The 26,071-nt window shown below is 37.9% G+C and overlaps 1 long non-coding RNA gene across 5 annotated transcripts in view; it reads left to right on the top strand.

Moving 5' to 3' along the window:
- Positions 1 to 437: 437 nt before the first annotated feature.
- The window catches only part of Gm13575, a 30,183-nt gene continuing 4,549 nt past the window's right edge, over positions 438 to 26,071 (top strand). Inside the window, exons 1-4 of one of the 5 annotated variants that reach the window (XR_374581.1) lie at positions 438 to 550; positions 4,206 to 4,288; positions 21,382 to 21,647; positions 23,603 to 23,972. This is a non-coding gene — a long non-coding RNA (predicted gene 13575). Of the gene's footprint in view, positions 551 to 4,205; positions 4,289 to 10,289; positions 11,673 to 21,381; positions 21,648 to 23,602; positions 23,973 to 26,071 lie in introns of those variants that run through there. The other 4 variants (XR_374583.1, XR_866375.1, XR_866374.2 and 1 more) reach the window with 4 other exon arrangements.

Raw genomic sequence — 26,071 nt, 5'->3', positions numbered from 1 at the left:
ACTAATAGATAGAGCACATACTTCTTTAGTCTTAGCCGGGAGGGCAGGAAGTTACAGACCCTATTCATGCAATATTCAAAATACTGAAAGTATACTTTATATAATTTTATAATTTATATTATTTAGAAAACTAAATGATAAATATGCCAGATTAATCTAGTAGCTTGATTTCATTTATGCATATCCCTCAGTACATTTTTATTTTATAATTTATATTATTTAGAAAACTAAGTGATATGTATGTCAGATTAATCCAGAAGCTTGATATCATTTATGCATATCCCTCAGAGCTATTTGGTCACTTAGCAGATTCCACTATTTTGAATATCAATCGGTCTCACATTTACTAAAATGGCTCTGTTAGTTACTTGAGATGAATATGATAAATACAACAACCACTTTGCCCACTCCTTCCTTTTTGCTTTGAGAATATAAAGCTGGTGTAACACTCCCACAGTGAAACCTACTCCCTCCAACTGTATTATGTACTCTGCAGTGATAAGGCCATTACATTATGCGGTACCTTTAGTGTTTGTTGCCTGGAAAAATCGTAAGTACCGTCTCCTGCTAATTTTACCAGCTTCTTTCTGTATGCACCTAAATAGAATGTGTGCAGTGTAGATGACCTATTCATTTTGTTTATGTTAGATTGACTCTTCATGTCATTTCCATGTGGACAGTAAGGAACAAAAGAACAAATAACATATATAGAGTCTTCACGTCAATTTACAGTGTCATGAGCAATTTCAGTAATAACTGTTAAGTTCATAAAATGAAGGAAACATCAACATACTGGAAGAAAAAAAAATAGCTGCAAATCTTTAGCTAAGAAGTAACTATTTTCTTCTTCTCCATCTTCTTTACCTTGTTATTATTATTACTATTCTTATTTTATTGTTTGGTAAATGCTATCCTTGGGTATTCAATTCTCATAATTAAATAGCCCATGCTGTATTTTACATGGAGAAACACTGATATTTTCTGAACAGAACAGATTAATGTAATGTTTTGCTACCTTTGACCTTGTATCCTTGAGTCTCTTGATTCTATGTCACCAAACATAGCACCGTAATAGAGTTGAGGTCCAGCTAATAGTGTGTGCCATTCTGACTGTCATGCTCCATCATTGTAACTTACTGCATGAGGTCCCCAAAGTAGCCTTGTGTGCACATGTACGGATGCACGCACATGAGTGCTTCAACCGCCCACACGAAATTCCCACTGACAAAGTAAAAGAGAAACCAGAGATGCTTTTAAATACAAATTCTCCATTCAACCATAAAAAATAAATCAACTTGTTCGTGGGTTAAATTCTAAGCAGTTATGATTCAAAGCATATTCAAATTCAGAGCTTTTATGAAGCTACTCAGGAAAATGAAGTAATAATTGATCCAGACCCTTGTATTTTGCACTGGGCCTTTGCACTAAAATGTCACCAGTCCATATTCTGTAATTATTAGGACTTACATAGTATGAAAGTGCTCTGTGATATGTCTCTTGAAAATGTTTCCCTGCACTGAGAGGTTTAGGGAAACATCTTAAATATATATTGTTATTTACTAACAAAATATTCTTTTACTATCTAGTCATCCCTTTATTATCTGGGTCCTTGTTCCTATATAGATATATAGGAACATTATGTGCATGCACACAAGTGTGTGTGTGTGTGTGTGTGTGTGTGTGTGTGTGTGTGAAGATATTCTTCCAATTAATAGGAAAACGCATGGCTGCAAAGCGCCTGACCACAGCCCAGAAGCTGTCATGTGATCCTTTAAGCTGAGAGAATCTTTAGGAATGCCACAGGTTTTTCACAAGGTATCTGTTTCTCTGTTAAAGGGATGCCAAGAAGTAACCCTTTCAGTTGTAGATCCTAAATGCATTTTTTGGTTTCAAGTTCCCATTCTGTCCACTCACTGCTCCCTCCCTCTCCTCCTGACCTCCCTCCTACCCCTCCCCAATCCTATCCCTTCTGCCTCAGGCTTTTCCTTCTCCACCATTATGTTAGGGACTTAGGCTCTGGACTTCAGGAGCCATTTTCTTTTATCTGACCATGATCATTTCTTTCCCTAAACCAATTTTGAAGCCAATGATTCTAAATACTATTTTAGTTCTAAATATTTAGTTCTAAATATTATTTTAGATGAGTGACCTATAACCGCCCAACATTCTTTTTTTTCTAAACAGAAATTTTTAAAACCTTGAAAAAGATGTGGACACTAGATAGAGCTGAAGCTGTGAAACACATTACAGATCCTTCATTTTTATAAGGAAAAATGGGAGCATTTGCAAACTTTATTTCCTGTGCATAATTACAAGCACTCGTAAAATTAAAAGAAAAGTCTTTTTATTTAGTAGATTATCAAATAAAAACTTAGACATAACCATAGTCATGGTCAAATATTGGATGTACCTGTTACCTAGATTCAGAAATGATTTTAGCCAATGAAATTTATTGTGCATGTCAGCATTTTCTTTAGTCTTCCTGAAATTAAGAATAAACTTAAACTTTACATATTTGTACCTGGAATTTTTTGATTCAAATATCAAGTCAGAGGTATAAAACTTATCTGCACAAGTTGACTGTTAGTTATATGAGTTCTCTTTAAAAATGTAGTCATGAGACTGTCCTCTAAGTGGATGCTGAAGGTGAAATAAACAGACTAGCTTTCTTTGAATGTAGCTAACAAAGGTACGGCTGGGCTAAGGCCGTCCCTAAGATCAGTGAGTATATAAACAGGATACTAGCTCCCAAGTCAATTAGAAACTCAGATTGAAAATGTCTAATTCTATAATTAAAGCAAAGGCTTAAAAGGGGAAACAGCACATTTCCAATTAAATCAACTAGGTACAAGTTAGTTAGTTACTACCACGTTCCATTTCTAAAATAGTAGCTTTTGTTGGCACGATGTAGGAAGTAAATATTTACCCAGAGAAAGGCAATTTCCCTTTTCCTTATTTAGAAACTGCATGAGCTAGTCTCTGCCTTCTAATTTTCTTTTTACTACTTAAGGTGGGAGAGGGAATTTCTCATTTTCTTCATTTTGATATTAGAATTGCACATTTGAACTTGTGTGTATTTAGAGGGGAAGGACATTTCCCTTCCCTTTGTAATTAGAAACATTCTACTTCCACTCTGTTTTCCTTAATTAAAAAAGAAAGTCCTAAACCTTGGCATAATATTGATGCTTATTTCCGAAGTTATTTTGAATAACATCAACTGACGAGAAGCATGCGCAGAACTTTCATGCCGGGAAATGTGATTACTAATAATTTCATCATGATTGCTATGACTACAATTTACTTATTCTTAATTTATTTTTGTAATGAACTGCTTCAGTAAAATGACAAATGATTCCATTAGTTAAGAAGCTAAAATGTCAATTTACATGCAGTCTTTGGTGACTAATTTGCTGAGCTGAGGTTTTTGTTTTCGTTATGATAATAATATTTGGTTATGCTCTCTGAGCAAAATTTATGAGTTCTTAAATATTAATCTTTTGATTTACTGAAACAAGGTAATTTCCAGCCTAAAAACTCTTAGCAATTTCTTTTTTAGGGACTTGACTGCCCTGGTTTTAGGAGCAATGTTCTGAAAAGTTGTCATCCAAAAAATAATGCTCACTGTGTTTCCAGCGATCACAACAATTCTTTGTCACTAATGACTGTAAATATCAGCCCATTTCAAGCACAGTTTCCAACAGCAAACATTACTCAGCTGTCAGTAAAGGCAAAGGGATTACATCAGCATTAGGGGGTGGGATGTGATGTTCTATTCTTCCTTATTCCATAGTCTATATTCATTCAGCCTGGAGCTAATGGAAGCCCTTCAGTGCTGTGAAATAAACAAACACAGTTGGTCAAATAGTGAAAAATCAAATCTCGTACAAAAGGTAGACAATACATAGTTAGTTCCATTACTGACTCCTCTCTTGGGAGGTCGGGCAGCTTCCCAGCCCTTCTCATTACAAACCAGCACCATCTGTAGCCAGTCTCAACCTGATTTGGGAATGTATAAAGTACATGAGGAAAAAAAATAGACTCACAATTGGGAGTCAGAGAATCCTATTTCAAGTTTAAATTTTGCCCGTGAAAGACTATTCGGTTTTAGACTCTGGCAAGAGCAGGCCTCATCACTCACAATGAGGAATGCACATAGCAAGGATTACTTCAGATCAGGGAGATTGAAGGTAATTGTTACGTTACAGGGGCATACATCTAGCTGGAGTACAGCTGAAGAGAGCTACAGAGTGGTCCTCTTAGCCAGAGCACTCCCGTGACTCTTCAGATGGTGAGCACTTTTCCCCATGGCACTCGTTTCGGGGTTATCATGTTTCTGTTGGCACTTCGCATTACTGAATTCTGAACTCCATATGGATAGCATGGGCACTATGTGAGCATGTGCGTGTGTGTGTGTGTGTGTGTGTGTGTGTGTGTGTGTGTGTGTGTGTACGTGTCAAATTTAGGAAAGGCTCTGATTTAAAAACAGAATGAAAATAAACCATAAATTATTCCTAATAGGAACTGACAGTGCTCTGTGCATCTGTTTGGGTCCTAATAAGGAGAGACACTATTGGAAATCTTGAAATCTGTTGCACGATTCTGAGCAGCATCTGGGTACTTGCTGGACAGACAGGTCCATACAATCCTTTCACTTTCATACCTCTCTTCTCCAACCCCATCTCTACCTTCACCTAGTATCAAAATGCATCCTCCTGAAACCCTAATTCCTTCTGTTTGAACCACTTTCACGGAAATGGTTGTATACCTTATGTGAACAACACAAGAAGCTCAATGCATGTGTACACACGAATGCACATAGCATTCAGAGAGAGGTGCTATACATATTATGTTTCTGGAGAGTTGTTGGAGGCAGAACTGATTATGTTTATTTGAGGGCATCAAAGTTGTTACTGAGAATCGGTCTGCTTCTTTTCCTATCCACCTTTGTAGTCTAATCCTAAAGAGGAATAAGCAACTCTCTAATTCTACTCATTTCCCCCCTGTTTTCTCCACAACACCGTGGAGAGATTATCTTATTGTCAGTCAAATGCTTTTCTGGCTCTCATCCACTTTCAAGACTGCCGTTAGTCTTACCAAAGGAACTACCTTTGTAATGACTGCTGATCTCAGACCTTGTGGTTTGAATGTGAAATGTACCCCCATAGATGCATGTGTTTGAACACTTGCACCCCAGTTGCCAGGGCTCATAACAAGATGTTGGAGCTTTAGGGAGCAGAGCCTTGCTGAAGAGAGTAGTCACTGGAGTCTGGCTTTGGTGTTTTATAACCTGAACTTCCCGTCCATTACCTGCTTCCTCTTTGGCCAGGATGTATGGAGGTGAGAAGTCCCACGCACACATGCCCACCTTCTGGAGGCACCTACTGCCATGCCATTCTCCCCACAGAGGACTGGATCATCTCCAAATGCTAGGCAGAATAAACACTTCCCTTCTCCCATTGCTTCTTACCAGACATTTGGTAATTAGGAAATAAGGAAAGTAAGACACAGAAATACTGTTCTATTTTTGCATTTGTACCATGCTGTTTATTTTGTCCAGTTTTTGATAAACTTGTGTCATAGCCCCAGTCTGAAAACTGCATTATAATCCCTGAAACAATGTATCCGATTATCTTCTCACATAGATGTAATAGTGAAAATAATGTGAACTTAACAAGTAGTTCACACTGCCAAATATTGAACTAGATACATTGTAGCACTTAAACTGCTAACATAAGAATGTATGACTGCTTTTGCTATCTTAATAAAACTGAAGTTGAGATTCAGAAAGTTTACGTGATATCTCCAAATTATCCTAAAGTAAGCTTCATTGTTGAGAACTGAGCATAGCTTTATGTATAGGAAAGATGACCTAGATTTTTTCCTCCTTTTTCTTGGATTCACAAACTATATTTTCCAGCATCCCTTCCAGAAAGAATTCTCCAAGGAGCTGGTTTTTACTGGAAGTAGCGCAGATTATTATACACAATTAAGATGTGCATTTAATTGTCCACCCTGTTAGAATCACTCCTACAAAATCCTCTGGGCTGGGCCAGAGAGATGGCTCGGTGGGAAGAGAGCACATGCTAGGTAAACATGTTACCCTATCTTGAACCCAGTGCCCATGGAAAAAGGAGAGAACCAACTCTCTAAAGTTGTCTTCTGACCTTCCCATATCACTCACTCACACAGACACACACAGACACACACAGACACACACACACACACACACACACACACACACACACACACACACACACACACAATCCTCCAGGCTGGATGCCAATAGTACATTTTAAAAATGGGTCTCTATCAACTTGGATCAATGTATGATTCCATGGAGTGTCACACAGGCATTGGCAATTGACTTTGAACTAAAGTAATCCTGTTTTAGGCATGGACATTGTTTTCAGTTATAAAATCACAGTTGGATATAGCTATCACTAATACAAGACCCAACTGCAAAGACCTTTCCATTTCTGCTATTTCATATCACCAAATGAACTATCCAGAAAAGTAGCTATTTCCAAAGTCACAAAGGAACCTTTCAATGTTCTTGCAGGGGCCTTGTCACACTTTCGATTTAAGGTAATTAAGCTTTTAATTATTTTAGAGTATTATAAAATGAGGGCCATTAATTAGAAAAGCGTTAGTTATGACTGTTACTTTAGGTGGCATGATATGCACCTATAATCACAACACTTGAGAGGGTGAGGTTGGAGCAATTCTCAAAGTTCAAGGCCAGCACAGACTATACCATCTAGAAATCCTGTTTCAAAGAAAACAAGAGGAGCAGAAAGAGAAAGAGGAAGGGGAAAACTCTGTTATTCTAAATAGTCTAAAATTGTCCAATCATGCAAAATGACAGACGATGGAATAGTCAGGAGAGTACCCTGGAACTCAGCCCTTAGTGAAATGCGTGATGGACCACTGTGTAAAGAGTGGAACTGCTAATTGTCATATGTGGTCATCACACACGATATATATGTGCTGAATTATTCTGTTGTTTTCTATAACTGTAAAAAATAATTATATATAAAACTTACCTTCAATACCATCATTGAGGATACTATAGCAGTTGAATCTCTTTGAGTTCAAGGCCAACCTGTTCTACATGTCGAGTTCCAAAATCAGCCAGGGCTACAAAGTGACACACTATCTCAAACAAACAAACCAACAAACACAATAAACAAAAATTTAAAAAGTCAAATAATCAAAGGATTAGAAATAATTTTAAAACAACTTAATAAAACACTAAATTTAAAATACCATAAATGTTAAGGTTTGATACGTTAGCTACCATTTTATCCCATATCAGGTCTGCTGAGCTGTGTTCCTACTGAAAAAGTTAAGCATCAGGTTAAATAGAGACAAGAACAATGAATCATATAATTTTTAGTCAAATTTCATGAAAGATTGAACGATTTTTTTAAACTTAAAAAAAAAACTATAAACGTTTCCTTTGAAAATCGTCCAGAAGTGTTTTCCACTGCACTCATGACCTTATGGCAAAACTGTGAGCTGAACTAATTCTTGTTAATCCATGTGATCAAATTTACTAAACTACTACTATACCAAGAACCTATGTGTGCTGGGAAATATAAACCCTTAATATTATTAAAATATTGCCTTATCATATGTGTGTGTGTTGTTTGTTTGTGTACGTGTGTGTGTTTGTGTGTGTGTGTGTGTGTGTGTGTGTGTGTGTATGTGTGTGTGTGTGTGTGTGTGTGTATGTGTGTATCCAAGTTGAAGGCACAGGTGACTGTGGAAACATAAAGTGTTTCCAACCAGGAACTGAGTTGTAGATTCTATGAGCAAAGCCCTAGGAGAGACCTACCACCCTCCCAGCCTTAAAAAGAAGCTTTGAAATCAAACAGTTTTATCTCTATAGCTATAGATATATTTACCTGTGTGCCTTGTTCTCCATACTTAAAAACAATGTGACTTTTAGAGAGGCTCAACTGGCCTTGTTTATCTCCTATGTGAAGTAGGGACATTAATTATACCTCTCCCAAAGGGTGGGTTTGAGGAAAAAGTATAAAGAACAGAAGATCAAATGACACATTAAAGTTCCATTTTATTAATTTTCAAGTACTTTAATTATTAACTAAAATTTTCAAGCATATTATTTAAATTAATCTTTACATCATAAAGTGCATCAATTAAATCCATCAAATGAAAAAAAAGTAAATTATTATATTAGCATTCACAGTGTCTTGCGAAGAAGACACATTATGAATGAAAATTGTTTCATAGATATTTCCAAAAGATTTGGAGTTTTTATTTCAGATTCCAGGAAGCAGAGATTTAATAGCTAATATTTAAATGACAGGAAAGAAATTTTTCATTTGGGGTCAAAAGCTTTCTCCTTCTGTTAATGTAATGAAGTCGAACAATTGCAGGACTCCACTCCTCTGCCTTCGTCTGGCCCCTGCTGATGATGAAATAAAATACTGTTTTGTCTACTGAGAGAACAAGATGAGTTAGGGAAAAAATAAATTATATATGGTCTATTTGTGGTTTTTGTTCTTTTCTGTGTGTGTATGCATTCTTTTTTACCATAGAAACTAAAAAGTATTTCACGTCTAGGTCTTCTATTTATCTCTGTTAAGTCAACTTCTGTGATTCTTAATGGAAGATCTGAGATAATGAACTCAGAAAAAGAAAATGTTCTACACAGGCTGGTGTAAGACCCCTGGCACACATGTAGCAGGGGACTGCCTTGCCTGGAATCAGCAGGAGAGGATGCACCTAATTCTTCATAGCCTTGATGCCCCAGGGTGGGGGACTATGAGGGCTTGCCCTCTCAGAGGCAAAGGGAAGAAACAGGTGGCAAGGGTGGGGAGCATTTGGGATGAAAATAAACAAATAAATAAAGAGAGAGAAGGTTCATTTTTATCTTACAGTTTGGAGGTCTCAGTTCATGAGAAGTAGACAAGAATATATGGGCAAGAAAAACCATTGCCCTAGTGATCTGATCAGGTAACAAAGAGTAGAGGGGGGAGCTGGGGAGGCTCACACCCCTCAAAATCATTTCCTGATGATCTGAAGAACCCCACCACCACCACCACACACACTATTCTCAATTTCCAAACTACAGAATTTCATCAGTATCTCGTGTCTGGCTCCTTACTCACTACCAAGCCATCGTACCTCCTGAATGTTATCTGTAACAAGTTAGAGTTACATGAAGAGGAGAATGAGGGGATGGTCTACAGATGTTGCAGGCTGACTATTGTGTTACTCAAAAGTCTCTCTTTTAGCACATCATAAAGGAATTTTATTTCAAAATAAACCCGGGGCTTGACTCTTAGTAGTAAAAGCACTTGGTGAGCATGCTCAAAGCCATAGGCTTAATCCTTAACCACTACTTGTGAAACAAAAGAAGAGAGGGAAGGAAGCAGGGAGTGAGGAAGGAAGGTAGGGAAGGAACCGCATTTTAGTAGCTTCCCATCCAGTTGTTTCCCTGTAGCTAACTAAAATCATTCTTCTCCCCTTAAATTAGTCCTCATCCCTATCAAAATGGTGTACTTTCTCTGTTTGTCTTTCTGTTTGTGAAAACATCTTCTTAGATCAAAACAGCCTCTTTCTCATCTTTCACTCCTTCCTCTCTCTTTTCAATGTCTGTACTCAGGCACCTCTAGAATGATTGCAGACTGCCAACCTTGCCCCTCCATCTCCATAGACCTCTCTATAGTCTGGGAGGTCCTTGGCTGTAGCTTAAGCTAATACAGAGTTCTTTTTTTTTTCCATTTTTTATTAGGTATTTAGCTCATTTACATTTCCAATGCTATACCAAAAGTCCCCCATACCCACCCACCCCCACTCCCCTGCCCACCCACTCCCCCTTTTTGGCCCTGGTGTTCCCCTGTACTGGGGCATATAAAGTTAGCAAGTCCAATGGGCCTCTCTTTCCAGTGATGGCCGACTAGGCCATCTTTTGATATATATGCAGCTAGAGTCAAGAGCTCCGGGGTACTGGTTAGTTCATAATGTTGTTCCACCTATAGGGTTGCAGATCCCTTTAGCTCCTTGGCTACTTTCTCTAGCTCCTCCATTGGGAGCCCTATGATCCATCCATTAGCTGACTGTGAGCATCCACTTCTAATACGGAGTTCTTTGTCTCCACTCACTTTCCTGCCATCCAACACTGCATTCATTATTCTTTCACCATAGTTCTCTTGCAAAAGCGCAGATAGGGCTCTGGTAACCTTCTTCTTCAAACCCTAGGATGATTTATTATAAAATCAATATATTTTGTATTCTCACTATATTTTCTTGACTTCTAGCAAATCCATCCAAAGTGTTACACAGACTTGGGCTTTCTTGAAGTACAAAGATTGAGACCAAGCTGGAAAGCAAGAAGGGCTTGCAGAAAACTGCTTTTGCTGGCTATTTCTTTTCCCTAGCCTGAGCACATGGAAGGATTATTCCCTAGGGAATGGGAGAGCAGTTTCTTTGAAGAACCGAAGTATCCTGCCCAACTTTGAACACTAGAGGACTTTTGCCCTGCGAATGCTTTAATTTCTGAGGGACTAGTGAGACAGATCCTGCCTAAAGGACCGGACACCAGGAGAAATGGGCAGAAGCTTGATTTTAGGTGTGGTTCTTCAGAGGCAAAAAGGAAACGTTAGGTAGAGAGATTCTTTGCCTCCAGAAGAGACTTTGCAAAAACTGAAAGCTGGAAGCTGCTTGCTGAGGGTGTTCCTTAAAGCCAAGTCTTTTAGTGCAGATGGACTAGGGCAAGCGTCACAGTATCTATAGCAGCATGCAATGTGACCTGAGAAAGAGAACCCCGTCACTGTAACCTCTTAGAGGAATGTAACCTTGCTCAGATTCTCTCTTACTCTCAATTAAATGTCAAGCATAATTAAGTGTAAAGGTCTATTGCTAGGAAGAACAAGGCCACTCCTGTCTCACTCCCTCTCAACATCACTGGTGGAAGCAATAAAAGGCAAACCAGCAGGAGCTGAAGCCCTGCCTTAAGGTGTCTGGCAATTCAGAAAACATTACAGTTTTATTAATGGACAATATACATGCTACTGAGTGATTGTCTACTCCTGGACAGAGGTGAATGTTGATTTTGTTTTGTTTTTAAATTCAGAATTATTTAGGGAAGGTAACATGTGACAGAAAATGGGACATCCTGAAGCCGGCAGATACAGATTGAGCAACAAAGATTTGAGCATCATGGATAGGCGACTTGCAATATTTGTGCCTAAGTACATATTAATTGTGTACTTGCAACTTTACCTTTTGTACTTCATTATAAATTATGGAAGTGCAAAAGTGTATTTTATTTGTGTCTGCATACTATTTATGAACTTATCAATTGAATGAAAGAACTTAGTTTATACACTTTTATTAGGAGTCTCAAACTTCTATAATTTATTATTGTATATAGAATATACATTCTCTTTTACTTTCCACAGAAACAGGGTTGGTTATTTGAAAGAGAGCTTATTTTCTAATGTGCATATATTTATACCATAAGTTATCCATATGTGAGTGAGACTTACTGTATTTTAAATCATTTGAGTGTATACCCTGGTTCCATGTACAGAAGGATGTTACATACCTGTGTAGCATGTTTGTTAAGAGGAAGAATATAATAAAGATGCTAGTATAAACATGTGTCTTAGAATAGGCTCATGAAATAAGAATGTTTTTAAAGCCTTGGTCAAATTTAACAAAAATAAATATTAAAATGTTGAAAGTAATAAACTAGTTGCTACTTTGTGTCTGGCATCAACCATACAAAGTAACTGAGGCAAGGAGAAATTAATACATTCCTAACCATATACAACTGACATGCAATACACATGATACTTTCCCTTATGCTTTCCAATTTGAGCAGTGAAGACAAATGTGTCACAATGATCCCTATTTTGTCTGCCTCTGAGCCCTGGATGACTTATGCAGCATAATTCCCTTCTCTGGCCTGATAACCAGAAAATAATGCTAAGTTGATAACAGTTTTAAATACATATGTACTAGACTGTGTTTGTTCATCTTTTATTCACCTGGTTCACAAAATTTCAGTGAGCCCAAAGGTCAATGACGCAAATGATGAAAATGGAAAACAAACAGGCAGAATGGAAGCACCTCCAGGGAGTGACTGGTGGCTGAGAGATGACCCTGTGGAGAATGGGAAGATGCTGCACTCTAGAACATGCTCTTACATAAACCAACAGAAGCAAGAGTTATGGGAGAGGAAACCTCACAAAGTTTCGGATTATAAATATCTAGGTACATAAAAGATAAGAAAAGGCCTACACAGAAGAAAGACATCTCTGCAGAGACCAGAGAGGGCACTGGATTCCCCCAGAACTGAAGTTACAGCCATTTTTTAAGCCTCCCAAGGCTGATGCCAGGAATCCAACTCTAGTTCTAAGCAAGAGCACCTAATACCCTTAACCACTCTTTGCATCTTTTTCTTTCTCCTTGCTGAATCTGTGACTGCCTTCCTGTTTCCCTCTCTGCTTCTTCTTGTCAACTTTCCCTTTGTCCATATCTCACCTGTTTCTGTCTCTTTCCTAGTATTTCTCCCACTGTCTTGTTTCTTGTTTCTCTTTCTACCATTCTTCTATCTCCTTTCTTCTTTACTTTCTGCTATATTTAAAGTTCCCATTAAATGTTTTAAAATGGAATTTTGGAATCATTAAACTGCTTCTGTTGGAGGACACTGTTAGGATAAAGGCTATTTTAGCCAATGTTGAGGGTCAAAGGAGTAAGTATGGCCTCTACACCAACAATGGAAGGGCAGAGAAGAAGACTGGGGGCATAGTTTAGGAGATATTTAAGAGGTTCATTCAAGTAGACTTCATGATAGATTTCAAATAAGAAACTTAGTTGATGAGGAGCATGTGACATTCAATCTGGGAGAGTAGAAAAACAAATATTTAAATATTGATAGAGAGTGAAAAATTGGGCAAGTCTGGACTGTATTTATCTTGAGTATGTGAATGTTAGGTCACCTTCTGTAAGGAGGGGGAAGGTTCCACATAGTGGAGATTAGGGATACCCCTGCATGCAGTGAAGAAGGGTATGTGGAGAGATCTCTGGCTATCTAGAATTATGGTTCCTCAAATGGTGTTTACCATACACTTACTTCCAATAGCAGTGCTAACGTAGACACAATCAAGCCTAAGATACCTCAACTCTATACAAAGAGCTACAGGAAACTAAGGAATACTGAGAATTGGAGAAATAGTTTTCCCCATGGAAGAGCACACCAATTGATTATCCAATACCAAGTAATTATCCATGAAATCACACATATGATTAACATTATATACACTGAGTAGGTCCTACTTATGTGTTTAGGAATATATACTAAAGTTAATGAAAAAAGATGCTATAGATTTGAAAGAGAATAAGGAGGGATATATGAGAAGTTTTAGAGAAAGAAGAGGTAAGGAGAGAATGATGTACAATAGCATTTAAAAATAAGAAATAATTTAAAAAGACATTTATATTATATAGCAAATTAAGTAATTGTTAAGGTAGCATTTTGACAAACAACAACCACAAAGAGGAAATGAAGCTACATCTAAACTAAGCAGAGATTAAATATTTTTTCTTAGTCGTTTGGAACCCCGAGTTTAGTCATTAAATCAAGGGAGGGTGTTGTTTAATTCTCAAGCCCCTTGAATTATATTTGTATAAACAATGTTCTCTGGATATAAAATAAACTAGAAATTTATGTTACAACTTAATTTCCTGAGTAAAATATCATGCAATGTTCATGGTCTCCTTGGCCTTTTCCATTAAATAACATTTTCCGATTGTACTGGATTTGAAAGTAGAGAAGAAAGCTCTTTACTTTTCTCTCAACCACTGTTTTTAAGTTCTTCACCCCTGCTAAAATGAGCTCTTGCCTTTGAGTCATTTTATAAGAGGCAATCAGGAGCTTTAAAGGAACAAAACCCCAAAATATTTTATTAAATTAATTTTAAAAGAAATATTTGAACATGAAAATCTGCATAATATAAATATTTTATATGGAAAATAGCAATAAAAATTAATATTTAGTTATGTTATTCATATGTAGGAAAAAACAGATAGCTAATTTAGATACTCTGGTCTACCTCCTAGAATATTTCAAATGCATATATGAGACTATTTGGCTGAACTGTATTTTATAGCTTGCTTGCATTAACTCTCTTTTACTGGTTTTAAACTGTGCTAATGATTTTATTTTTTGCATATTTCCTTACATGCTTACATACCACAGAGATATAATACACAAACAAATTAATGCAAAATTCACATAACTACTAAAACAAATTTGGAAAGAGCCCAGTATTATACGTATTAAAACTTCCTGATGAAGTGTGAGACTCAGCTATTCATTTAATGTGGGCACTGCAGTATTCAAATGGGCCAGGGGAATTCCCACAGCCTCATGGAAATGGCTCATCGTTAAGAGAAGCTACATCCTTCTGGCTTGGTTCTAAACACACAATTTAGACATGGGCCAGATGCGCCAGAAGCTGGTGTAATGTACTTGAAATACTCAACAATTCATCACTCTCACAAAATCAAGTCTCTTTCTGGTAGCTCATGAGACTCAAATCGTTCCTAAAATGGCTAGATTTTGGACAAGTTAGTATACTTCTTGTTTCTGTGATACTAACCAAAAGCGATCTGAGGAAGAAAAAAAATGATTTGGTTTCTAGGGTACAGTCTCTGGAGACAGGCACTGACGCAGAGACAAGGACAGTGGAGGGATATTGGTGGCCTGTTTGCTTTATGTCTGCTTTCTATGTCCAGCTCAGCTACCTTTATTATGCAGTCCAAACTCATCTGGTTAGGAATGGAAATGCTTACCATAGGCTGAATCCTACAACAATTACCCATGAAGAAAATACCTCACAGACATGAATATAGACCACTCTGATCTGAACAGTTCTTCAGGTGGCATCCCTTTCCTTGGTGACTCTAGGTGTGTGTCAATTTGCTTAAGGTCATTACGATGACCTCACATTGTAGATTATTTTGTTTTGTTTTGTAAGTATGTATGCATAAAGTTTTGGCACAGGAACAAAAATAATTACAAACAATATGCCATATCAAACATCAAAACTCTCTTCATTCTTGTCAGGATAGTTTGATTGTGGAGTTAAATCAGCACTGAGCAAAGTCATAAAATGTGTTTGGCTTCAAAGTGAATTCTTAGGAACTTTTGAAGATCTCTTCCTCGAGGAATATATAAAATGTTTTGAATGTTGGTCTCCATTGTCTTCGGTATTGCTTAAAGAAAGAATTCATGCAATTGACCAAGTTTCATATCACATATTGATAGTTATCAGTTTGCTAAGCACAACCTATGTTAATAGTTCTGGAATAACCTAGGCTGGGTTTGGGCGGTAGCTGAGAGCTACTTCTAAGTGTTAGTTTTAGCTTTGCCAACATCAGCCTCATGAGATTTGTTAAAAAAAGAAATTCTTGGATCTTTTGCAGACTTTATAAATAAAAATAATCCCTTGGTAGATGGACTAAAAAGGTGTTTTTGTTAATCGTCTAAGTAACTCTACTGCAAACCAAAGGAAAATAAATGTCTTAGAAATGGTGTTGGTGAGATGACTCGGTAGATACAGGAGCTTGCCATCACGCCTGATGACCTGAGCTTGACTCTGATGACCCACATGCCAAAAAGAGGGAACAACCTTCTGCAAGTCCTCCTCTGACATACACATGCTATGACATATACATGCTATGACATACATGAAACTACCAAACATCGTGTCACCAACAGAGTTCAGTTTCTTGGTCCAATGAACATCAACACACTCAAGAAAGTACTTGGTGACAAAATGAATAGATAAAAAGGCAGGTCATAAGGTCATAATTTATGAGGATCTTCTATCAGTCTTCAATCCTCATCAGCCTTGAAAACACACACACACACACACACACACACACACACAAACACACACACACACTAAACCTAACTAGTACTAGATAGTGCTTAGGTAAAGTGTTAATATTCTGGTTATTGAACACAATGGGCTGCCATTACCGTAACCACAGACTCATATGTCGATTTTACAGCCTAATTTGAGAATGAGTGTACAGAGCAATATGTCCTTGCCCTGATCACTTGAATAAGCCACAGGTTTTGATAAGAGATGAGCCCAGTGTGACCATGCAGAACCCATGTCACTCTGCCCTGCCCACAACAGAATGCCACAAGACCCTACCACATGCCACTGAAAACTCAGTCCTGTGATAGTAAAAAGATGTGGAGACACCCTCCCAACAGAGCCTCTGATTAGCTTAAACTACACAACACAACCAATTGTGATTGCAGGAAATGCTTCACAATGGAAAACTAAGAATACGTTGAAAGAAAAGTAGAGACACTTTATTTTTAGTTTATGTGACATTTAAAATGTGTAAAAATTTCCAAGGTAATGGCTTGAACGTGCTTCGGTTCACACGTGTCATTTCTGCTGGGCCAAGAAAGTTCAAAGAAAGGGGAGACTGGATTCTTCTCATCTGCCCCTTCTCTGCCATTTCTGCTGCTTTTGTGATCATATTGACAAACTCAGGCACTGAACAAAACACATATGAATTTATGTCAATTTGTTAGCAATGTGCTACCACATAGCTATAGCAAAGAATAAGCTAAAGGAGACATTCTTGCCGTTTGTATATGTTCCTTATGTGTTCTTTCAAATGTAAAATAATTTCTTAGCATTTCAAGAATTCTGTGAGGACAACATTGCATTGATTTATATCTGGCTTTGCTTTTTTTGATTCTTGTTCAGATCTGTAGTTATTTAGAGAACTATAAAATAAGGGTGGTGAGTATATTATATATAACATATATTCCATGTACAGACATATTATACACACACACACACACACACACACACACACACACACACACACACACACACATATATATATATATATATATATATATATATATATATATATATGTAGAAAATCTCTAAAATGAAGCTAACAGAAAGATAGAGGAAAAACTGCTGGGAATTTTATTTTGTCACAATATTGTTGGTCGTGTTTTGGATCTGGGATTGCAGTTTGTGGACTATTTTATACTTCTCAAATTTCTCCTGTTCACTTGTGACTCTCAAATCTAATAGAAATCTCCTTTTTCTCTTTCAAGAAATACTTGTCTGCTTCTAGGGCTATCGAGGGAATACTTTTTCAAAAACTGTTCTCACTAGCTAGAGCAGCTCACAAATACATACCTAGTGGGATCCTATCGAAAAGCAGCCATCAAAATAGCCAGAATAACCTAACAGCTCCTTGCAAAAATCTACAGGGAATAAACTGAACAGTGCCTTACGAGCTTGGTTTCAATTTCTGTAATAATCCACCATTTTGGACAGAGTTAATTCCTCAGACTGTGTACTCTTGGATAATTTAATTCTATAGATAATCTCCCATATTTGCTTTGGGATAAAATGTCACACTTTCTCCATTAAACTCTTTCATGTCCTCTTAGGACAAGTAGTTGGATGTGGAGAGCTTGGGCTGCCCTTTCTTCTGCTGGAACCGCCATGCCAAAGGCACGGAAAGTAGATATGATTTACTGTGCAAACTTGCATCTTAAACATCATTAGGCCAGGTGTAGGGAAGAGGAGGGAGCAATAGAGTAACAAAATATGATAGCCCAAACATTTCTTCTAAGACAGGATTGGTTTAAGAGCATGGGGGTTGTTTGAACATGTTAATACAGCTGATAAAATTCAATAAGCTAAATGAAGAGTGGATGCCTTATATTTTTAGGAAGTGAAAAATTGACATGTCTCAGCTTTTGTCAGAAACAGTATTTGATACTAATACAACTACTCTGTCTGCTAGACTTCGAAATTCCATGTGACATTTGGAAGAATCGCCATTTTGTCTTGTGTGGGATGGGAATTGTTACTTTCTCACAATGATGTTATAAGGACTGATTGAACACTTTTCAGGGCTATGAGCAAGGTGTGACATGAGAAGAGAACAAGAATCAAACTGGAAACCTCAAGTATTCGTTACAGGGTTTCCCAGCAGCCAAATTCCCAAAAGCTCTCTTGAGCAGCAATTGGTGTTTATGTGCTCACCATACAGCATGCTGTGCACTGTGAAGTTGCTAAAGCAACTCATGAAACCCTGAGCCAGTAAACAGACTAGATTCAGAAAGAGACCAAACTCTTTAGAATACCCACCCTGTGGCAGGCAGATAAAGCTAGAGAAACACCAATAATGTGCTTGCATGAGTCAGTGTATAAATGTTGAGCTAAAACTCAGAATTCTCTGCTTGAAGCAATCAACCACTTAGTAACCAAGACACTAATGTGCTGTAGTCATACTTCCTGGGAAATACGATTTATCCAGACACCAAAATCTACTAAGTTCTCACTTATATTCATGAAATACTGCACAGGACATACATTTCTCTAAATAGTCTACTAACTTTTCAATCGCTAGACAAATAAAACAAACCGGACTTTAAGGAGATTGCAGGTGCTTTCTTTTTCCCTTCATATATTTAAATAAATGATTTTTTTCAGCTGCAGTCAGCATTGCTTTCATGAATTACTTCTGCATAAAAGTATATATGTCTAAATCGAGAATTTCTAGATAGAAGATTACACCCTGTTATAAAGATTTTAGGAGATCAATATTTATTTTCTCTTCCTGTAGTCAGTAGATGACTTTTTGTTGTAAGTTAAGGCAACTCAAAGAGCAGAAGAAAAATGCTTGACTTTTTTCTACTTGTTTCCCTCCTTTCAGGTTCTCTTAAACATGATTTTAAAGGCATAGTTCATTATTGTTCATTGTCTATGTGCTGAAATGTGAATTCAGGTGACCACCGAGTTGAGAAGAGGATGTCCAAGTCCCTGGAGCTAGAGTAGCAAATAGTTCAGAGCCACTCAAGGTTGTAGGGTTGGTCTGGTGCTGCTATGTATTCAAATGCTAAATTCCTTACCCCTAGACCAGTCAGTAGAGGCAGTAGAGGTAGGGGGTTTTCAGTTACCTGGATGAGGGCTGCAGCAGGGATCACAAGGAGAAAACAGGGGGAAAAAAGAGTGAAGAAGAAAGAAGATGGCGAGAACAAGGGTTGCCATTAGATATGGTGGTCGAGGGTCACATACCCCAGCAAAATAGACCCTGCGGAGAGGCTGGTGGAGGAGAGATAACCTAGGAAGACACAAAGAGCAAGTATTTGGGGAGTAAAGCTGGGGAAGAGCCAGCCTAGCCATTAGAAAATTAGATTGGGGTAATTCCCGAATAATTGTACAAGAGCTAATGAAACAAATCACTATAATCTACAGAGACCACTTCCAAGTCTGAGTCTCATTCATTTGGAAGCAAGGCAAGGATAGATACAATTTAATTTATTTTACAATCCAATATAGATGATAGGAATCAAACTGGGGTCTTCTGCAAGAACAGTGTCACAAGTGCTCTTAACACCAGAGCCACCTCCCCAGGCCTGAACATTCATTATTTTTTTTCTCTGTTGTCATTGTTTCCACTATGTAATTAAATCATAGTCAGCAACAGTATGTGGACCCTCAAACAGTGACTGTACTATGAGCAAGTACTGGGATGCTCTACTCAAGTGCTCAAGGAAGGCAGGGTTGGCCTAAAGTCTATTTACCAGAAAAGAAAATAACCCTTGACAAAAAGCACTCACAGCCTTGCTATTTGGTATAAGCTTTCCACCAGAAAGAATATTTTACAAGTTCTCCTTAACAGTGCAATAATTTCTTAGAAGAGTTTTTATATTATGGGACAAACACATTGAGAAATTACCGAAGCAGTCGTAACATACTAAAGATTGCTGAACTTTATATATTATGTTAGATGAAGGAAACAAATGTGAAATTGTTGAATTTGAGCAAATTCTCAAAACAGCAAGTAAGTCAGTGTGTGATGCTGTTGGTGCTGAAGGTTCTATTGTGCATTGACATTTTGTAAGAAACAACTTCCTTTACTCCTAAGAAAAGTAACTCACTGCAGACTTTCCATGTCATCTTGCCCAGCAAGTTTCACACTGAAGGACTGGGTGATAATATAATCTCCAGGGACCACTTCCAGGGCAAGGCAGTTCTGCACTTTAATCACTGGTAATAAGGAAAAGGACACATCTCAGAAAAAGGCTTGCAGAGGAGTGCATTATACTCACCTTCTCTATTTGGACAACCTCCAGTTGATAAGGTTAAGAAAACAGAACTTACCTTAACTTTGCAGGACTTTTCAGAACCTTTAGTGAGCTAATAGATAGGACTTTCAACTCTCTTAGATCTACAGAATGTTATCAAAGGCTGCTTCTAGTCTCAGAATACTTATTATATTCTTCTTTTATATTAACACAACATAGAAACTACTTTACGCATATAAAGTCTACATATACCTTATACCATTTCCATATTGTGTTAATCATTTTTATATGGGACAATTTTCAAACTTTTCAGTAATAATTAACAGTCAGTAAAACATTATCAGTAAGGAAATCATCTAGCTGGCCATGGGTCCCATGTCAGTAATTCCAGCACTCAGGAAGTAGAAGAGAGAAACCAACTTGGGATACATATTGAATTCTGGGCCTACATACCAAAAACCCCATTTCAAAAACTGTTGCGTTGAAACACAACAGAACAAAAACATCCAAAGTCACTTGTTAAATATTCTTAAAAAGGGAAACCTTTGAGAATCCTTATGCAACGTGCTATTTCTAACTTTCAATTCACAGTTTTTGAGTACGAGTAAACAGTAATAAAATTAGGGCTGGAATATTCACTACAACTTAAAGAGCTTCTTCTTATATCCCTTCTTCATCAGACCCTGGACCTGCAAAATGTAAAAGCAAGCTAAGAGAAACCCTTTGCAACTCTTACTTACTTACTTACGCACCTCACCTTGAAGTTTGGGACACTCTACTTAAACAGGGGCCTAGGTCCAGCTGCTAAGAGTACGGATCAGAGGAATAGGTAGGGCATTTGACCAGAATAGAACCTTATAGTTCTAGAACCTTATGGTTCTATACTGGTGAAATGGTGAAATCCTATACAGAATGATGATCCAACCCAGCATTTCCTATCCTCTATGCTGGTGAAGAAACATTTTCTATCCTGGACTACTTCTGTCAGAGGTATCTGTGAGAATTTAGTTTCCTTCACATATTCCTTCCCATCCTTATGTTCCTACCCTGGCTTTTGTCCTAGAGGCTATAGGAACACATCATGTATCCATCTATCTCTCTGAGTTTGTCTGGAACTGCCCAAGGGAATGTGCCCTCCAGAAATTAGAAACAAGAGAATCCTATGGAGACAATTTTCTGCCCTGTTCCCTAGGAAGGGCCCACGGCCTGATTCCTGTAAGACTTTTCCATAATCCCATCTGTGCCTCCAGGGTCCATTATCTGCTGACACCTCAAGAAGACCTAGCAGGCTGCAGATGAAGACTGTCAAAGAAAGAGTTGTCCATATTCAAGGCATGGGCTCTTCTGCTTTCCAGAGCTCCACTCTGCCTCGTTTCTAGAGAGCGAACGCCTACCATGAGGTGGGAATTCAGGACCAAGATGATGTACTCATCCAAAATCTACTCTGTCCTCCTGTCTCCCATGTTGTTGTGCAGAATCTAAAAATTCCCTACTCCAATTAGTCTGCATTTCAAAAGTAAGTCAAATTGCTTTCACAAATGCAAAAATTCCTAATCTATAGTTTGAAATGTTAAACTCAAATCTATTGTTCATTCCATGAACACTTCAAAATATTTTTTTGTTTATTCTTTGAGAATTTTATATATGCATACAATATATTATGGTCATAGTCAACCCCTACTTCGTCCCACCAAATCTTCCATGAATTTCTGTATATCCCCCCTCCCATTTTCATGTCCTCATTTTTGTCTTTAAATCCAAATGGTGCTGGGCATATAGTTATGGATTTGGGATCATCCGGTGTAGTATGTTCAACCTACTATGAACCAGACCTGTAAACAAAACTGACCCTGCTCCTCTAGTGGCCATCAACATTCAATGGCTGCCCAGGTAGTGCTGAGACCTTATATGTCCTTCCTCTATCCATGGTGAAATGCTGACTGCCTGAATGCTCTTCAGGTATTGCATAGGCAACCACAGCCGCTGTTTATTCATGACTGCAAAAGGCCAGTTGTATCTAGAAGACACTGTATCTAGAGGTCCTCCCTGACCTCTAGGTCTTATGACCTTTGAATGTCCCTCTTTTACTATATTCCCTGAGCCTTAGGTGTATGTCCATTCTACAGATATACCACTTGGGACTAGATAACCCATAGGAGCTTGGTCTCCCACAAGAGTTTCCCTCTCTTAGTTGTTCGTTGCCTGTATTTTTCCATCTGTGGCTGGGACCTTTTGAGGTTTCTTCTATCCATGATGGCATGTCAACTAGTGTTAGCATTGGGCTGTTATTTAGGAAACCATACTTTTGAGTTTTCATGAGTGTGCTTTTTTTTTTAAATACAGAAGACATTACCTATCAGCAGATGTCCTTGTTCTCTCTCTCTCTCTCTCTCTCTCTCTCTCTCTCTCTCTCTCTCTCTCTCTCTCTCTCTTTTACAGTCATCCTGTCTCCTCGTTTTCAGTGTCATCTGATCCTTAGCTACAGAGGTTTTGTTGTAGGTTGTGGTTGGAAACTCCATAATCAGTTGTCCTCTGTATTTTGATGAGCAGTGGGTTTCTGAGATGGTCTACATCTGTTGTTGCAAAAAGCTTCTTTGATGAATCATGAGAGATATAATTATCTGGACATGTATGGATCTAAGCTTTTAGAATGCAGTCGGGAATTATATGGGTTTAAGAAAATAGTAGTTGTAGTTGCTTCTCTAGGGTCTGTCATCTCACCGGCCATAAATAGCTGGCTAGGCTTACAGTGCCAGACCCAAGTTCATCCTATTGAATGAGCCTTCGGTTCAGTTGAAGAGCTGTTGCTGACTGCCAAAATATGAATGCCTGAAACATTAATTTCAGGGCTATTTGGTTTGCTTTCATTTTTAGCAAAATATCACAACATATATGAAATTTATTCTTTTGTGCCATTTTGTACATGGAGACATCAACAAAGGGCTTCACAGAACGAAAAAAAAAACCTATTGACAAAAATTTCACTTCATGTTGAAGAAAGACCTTGGTTCAGCAACATCCGGTATGGGAGTACATAAATAATTGCTTATTAAAGACTGTCTATATGGAATATTACAACCCCGAAGTATTAGCAATTCAATAATGAAAACAGTATGATTTACTTCCCACTAACATCAGTAATTGACACCATGGATTATATAATATTAGTTCCTGCCAGTAATTTTGATTGAAGCTAAGGAGAAATGACCATGAAATATACATTTATAACTCCGTGTGAAGCAGTGCAATCACTATGAATGGCTGATGAAGTCTTTAACTTTCTGATAGTCATTGACAGGCTGTATTAAATTTTATTCAATGGCATCTGTCAAGGGAGGTACAAAACTCTGTTTGCTGGGCCCATTAGAAAGAGATGTAATGTTTAATGAAATTTATATAAGGTCTGAATAAGTTATATGAAATTTATCCTAGAATGGAGGAAGATGCTTACTCGTTTGTACTTTGATACAGGACAGAAACTGAACAATTGACCTGGGACTTATGACAAAGAGACATTCTGCAAGGTCATATTCTACTGGGAAGACCTCTCCAGTTTAGAGAAGCTAAACATCTGACCCCCTCAGAAAAAAACCAAACAACAACAACAACAACAACAAAAAACAAACAAAAAGCAAACTCCCCCAGAGAGTCACAGAGCATGCGTGATATGAGAAAGCCCAGGATATACAACCCACTGCATTCCATTTAACACTACAAAATATCACCCATATCTATTGCTTATCAGGAAATTCTGAATGCAGAAAATCTACCTCCAATTCGTTTAATTCAGGAGGATTCTCTTATCCCCAAGTTAAGAGAAAAAAATGACAAGATTAATAATGAATGAAAAATATTAAAAATTCTAATATTTCTTACAGAGCAATGTTATATGCGGAATCTTTGTCTCAGTACACATTTTCTTAAAAGTCCTGGTGGTGGTGGTGTATGGGGCGGGGGGTGGGAGTGGGATAGGAGGGGTGCTATAGTTCAGATCTACCATCAGAGGTAGAATTCAAGGGCCCTCTAAAAGTGACCTTAGAAGCAAACACATGAGCCAAAGAATTAAAGAGAATGTGGCCCATGGCCCCTTTAAATTTTTTCCTCAGCTAAACAGACATCTAGTCATTTAGAAAAGAACCCTCCCCCTTGTTAGACTAGCTGAGGGACAATCCCCTGTTGTCATTTTTATTGTCTGCCCTGGAGAAGGAGGCAGCTTGGGATGCCTAATGGAATCTTGATTCTATTTCACAGCTACAGAGCACAGCCAGGAGCCCGTGGTGCTTTTGTGAGCCAGAATCCACGGAGGCTAATTTTGGCTGAATAGAGGCTAAAGAGAATTCATTTTTCCTTGTTACATTTATTTCACTAAAATTGTTCAAACTCACAAGATATTGCTAGGAGGACACCAGCAAGTGCTTCTTAATTGGGGCCCCATTCAGTAGCAAAACTGACTTTGCAGGTACCAGCCACAGAGGTGATCGGGAGTCCAGGGGCCCTAAATGCGCAGGAATTAACCTTAACACAGTAACATCACCGTTCTGTCTACTCCGATGTGGAGTATAATCTTGAAGCCTCTGTTTCACATACTTGCTGGAGAGAGGAGCTTGCTCTCTCATCTTTCAGTTGCTACATATGAAAGGTTTCACGTCCTGGCCTTACCAGTGGATTCTGCTGAGCATGCTTAGAGAGATAATTGCTATTCCCCCCAAAACACTGAGAGTCTCTAGAGAAAACTAGCAGCCATAGAGTATTAACCAGTTTTCAGGAAGCCCAATGGACAGGAGAAATGTAGGATGGATCACTCTGCCTTTCAATCCCACTTCAAATTTTAATGAGTGAGAAAATTTTTGTATTTATGTTTAAAGTGTGCAACATCTTTTCTTTATGTATCCCCCCCACTCTTAATATCATAGAATCTTATTCTATAATTTTACATTTGTACATATTGAGAGTCCTGTGTACAGTTCCAACTTCTCATGAATTTTAACTCAATAATTAATAAGGGTAACCATTAAAAAAATAAAATCTCACAGAAAAATTCCCAAAGATAGTGGCATGTCTTGCTATTATTTTTACTGTTTTATATCAGATCTCCAGTTTGCTAAGAAGGGAAACACCATCCACTCAAGTTTCCCAAAAAGCAATAGAATTATTCCCATTTTACAGATGGGGAAGTGAAAGCTATGAGCCATAGATAGGTAAAAGAGCTTCATGGAAAAAAAAAAAGAAAGAAAAACTTTTATTTTAAAATTCACCCTTTTGAAATCAACAACACAAAATAATCCCCAAGTGTTTATTGTCCCCAAAATGAGTTTAAAACATAAATCCAATATCGAAACTGGTATGTTATAGGGCAAATTTAGGGAGAAAATAAATTTGCCTGTAGCTAGCACTCTACACTGTTTGTTGTCCAGAGGCTCCTGATGGTAGTTAACCCAAGCTCACCTGCATTAAATATTGACCCTGAGGGGCAACTTCAGGCCTTGCTAATGGGGCAATTTGGGGCCTTAATGATGCAGACAAAAAGGTCCACAATCCTACTTGATGAACTGAAGAGCTCATTAGCATGATTTTCAAGGGTGCTACTCAAAGAATTAGCATGCCAACCAAAGCCATGTCAAAACTGGCCAAAGAGATAGAGAGCTCTTCATTTCGTTAGAGTGCTGAATTCAACCAGAGTCTCCATAATCCTGCACAGTTGTTTCTCCTCTCTTTCTTTCTTTCTTTCTTTCTTTCTTTCTTTCTTTCTTTCTTTCTTTCTTTCTTTCTTTCTTTCTTTCTTTCTTTCTTTCTTTCTTTCCTTCCTTCCTTCCTTCCTTCCTTCCTTCCTTCCTTCCTTCCTCCTTCCTTCCTTCCTTTCTTTCTTTTTCTTTCTTTCTTTTTTCCTTCCTTCCTTCCTTCCTTCCTTCCTTCCTTCCTTCCTTCCTTCCTTCAGCAATA

This window comes from Mus musculus, chromosome 2, assembly GCF_000001635.26.
Source record: "Mus musculus strain C57BL/6J chromosome 2, GRCm38.p6 C57BL/6J".
In the NCBI taxonomy this organism is placed as follows: Eukaryota; Metazoa; Chordata; class Mammalia; order Rodentia; family Muridae; genus Mus; species Mus musculus.
Note: the sequence above shows the minus strand (reverse complement) of the source record. Positions and strands in the feature narration are given on the sequence as shown.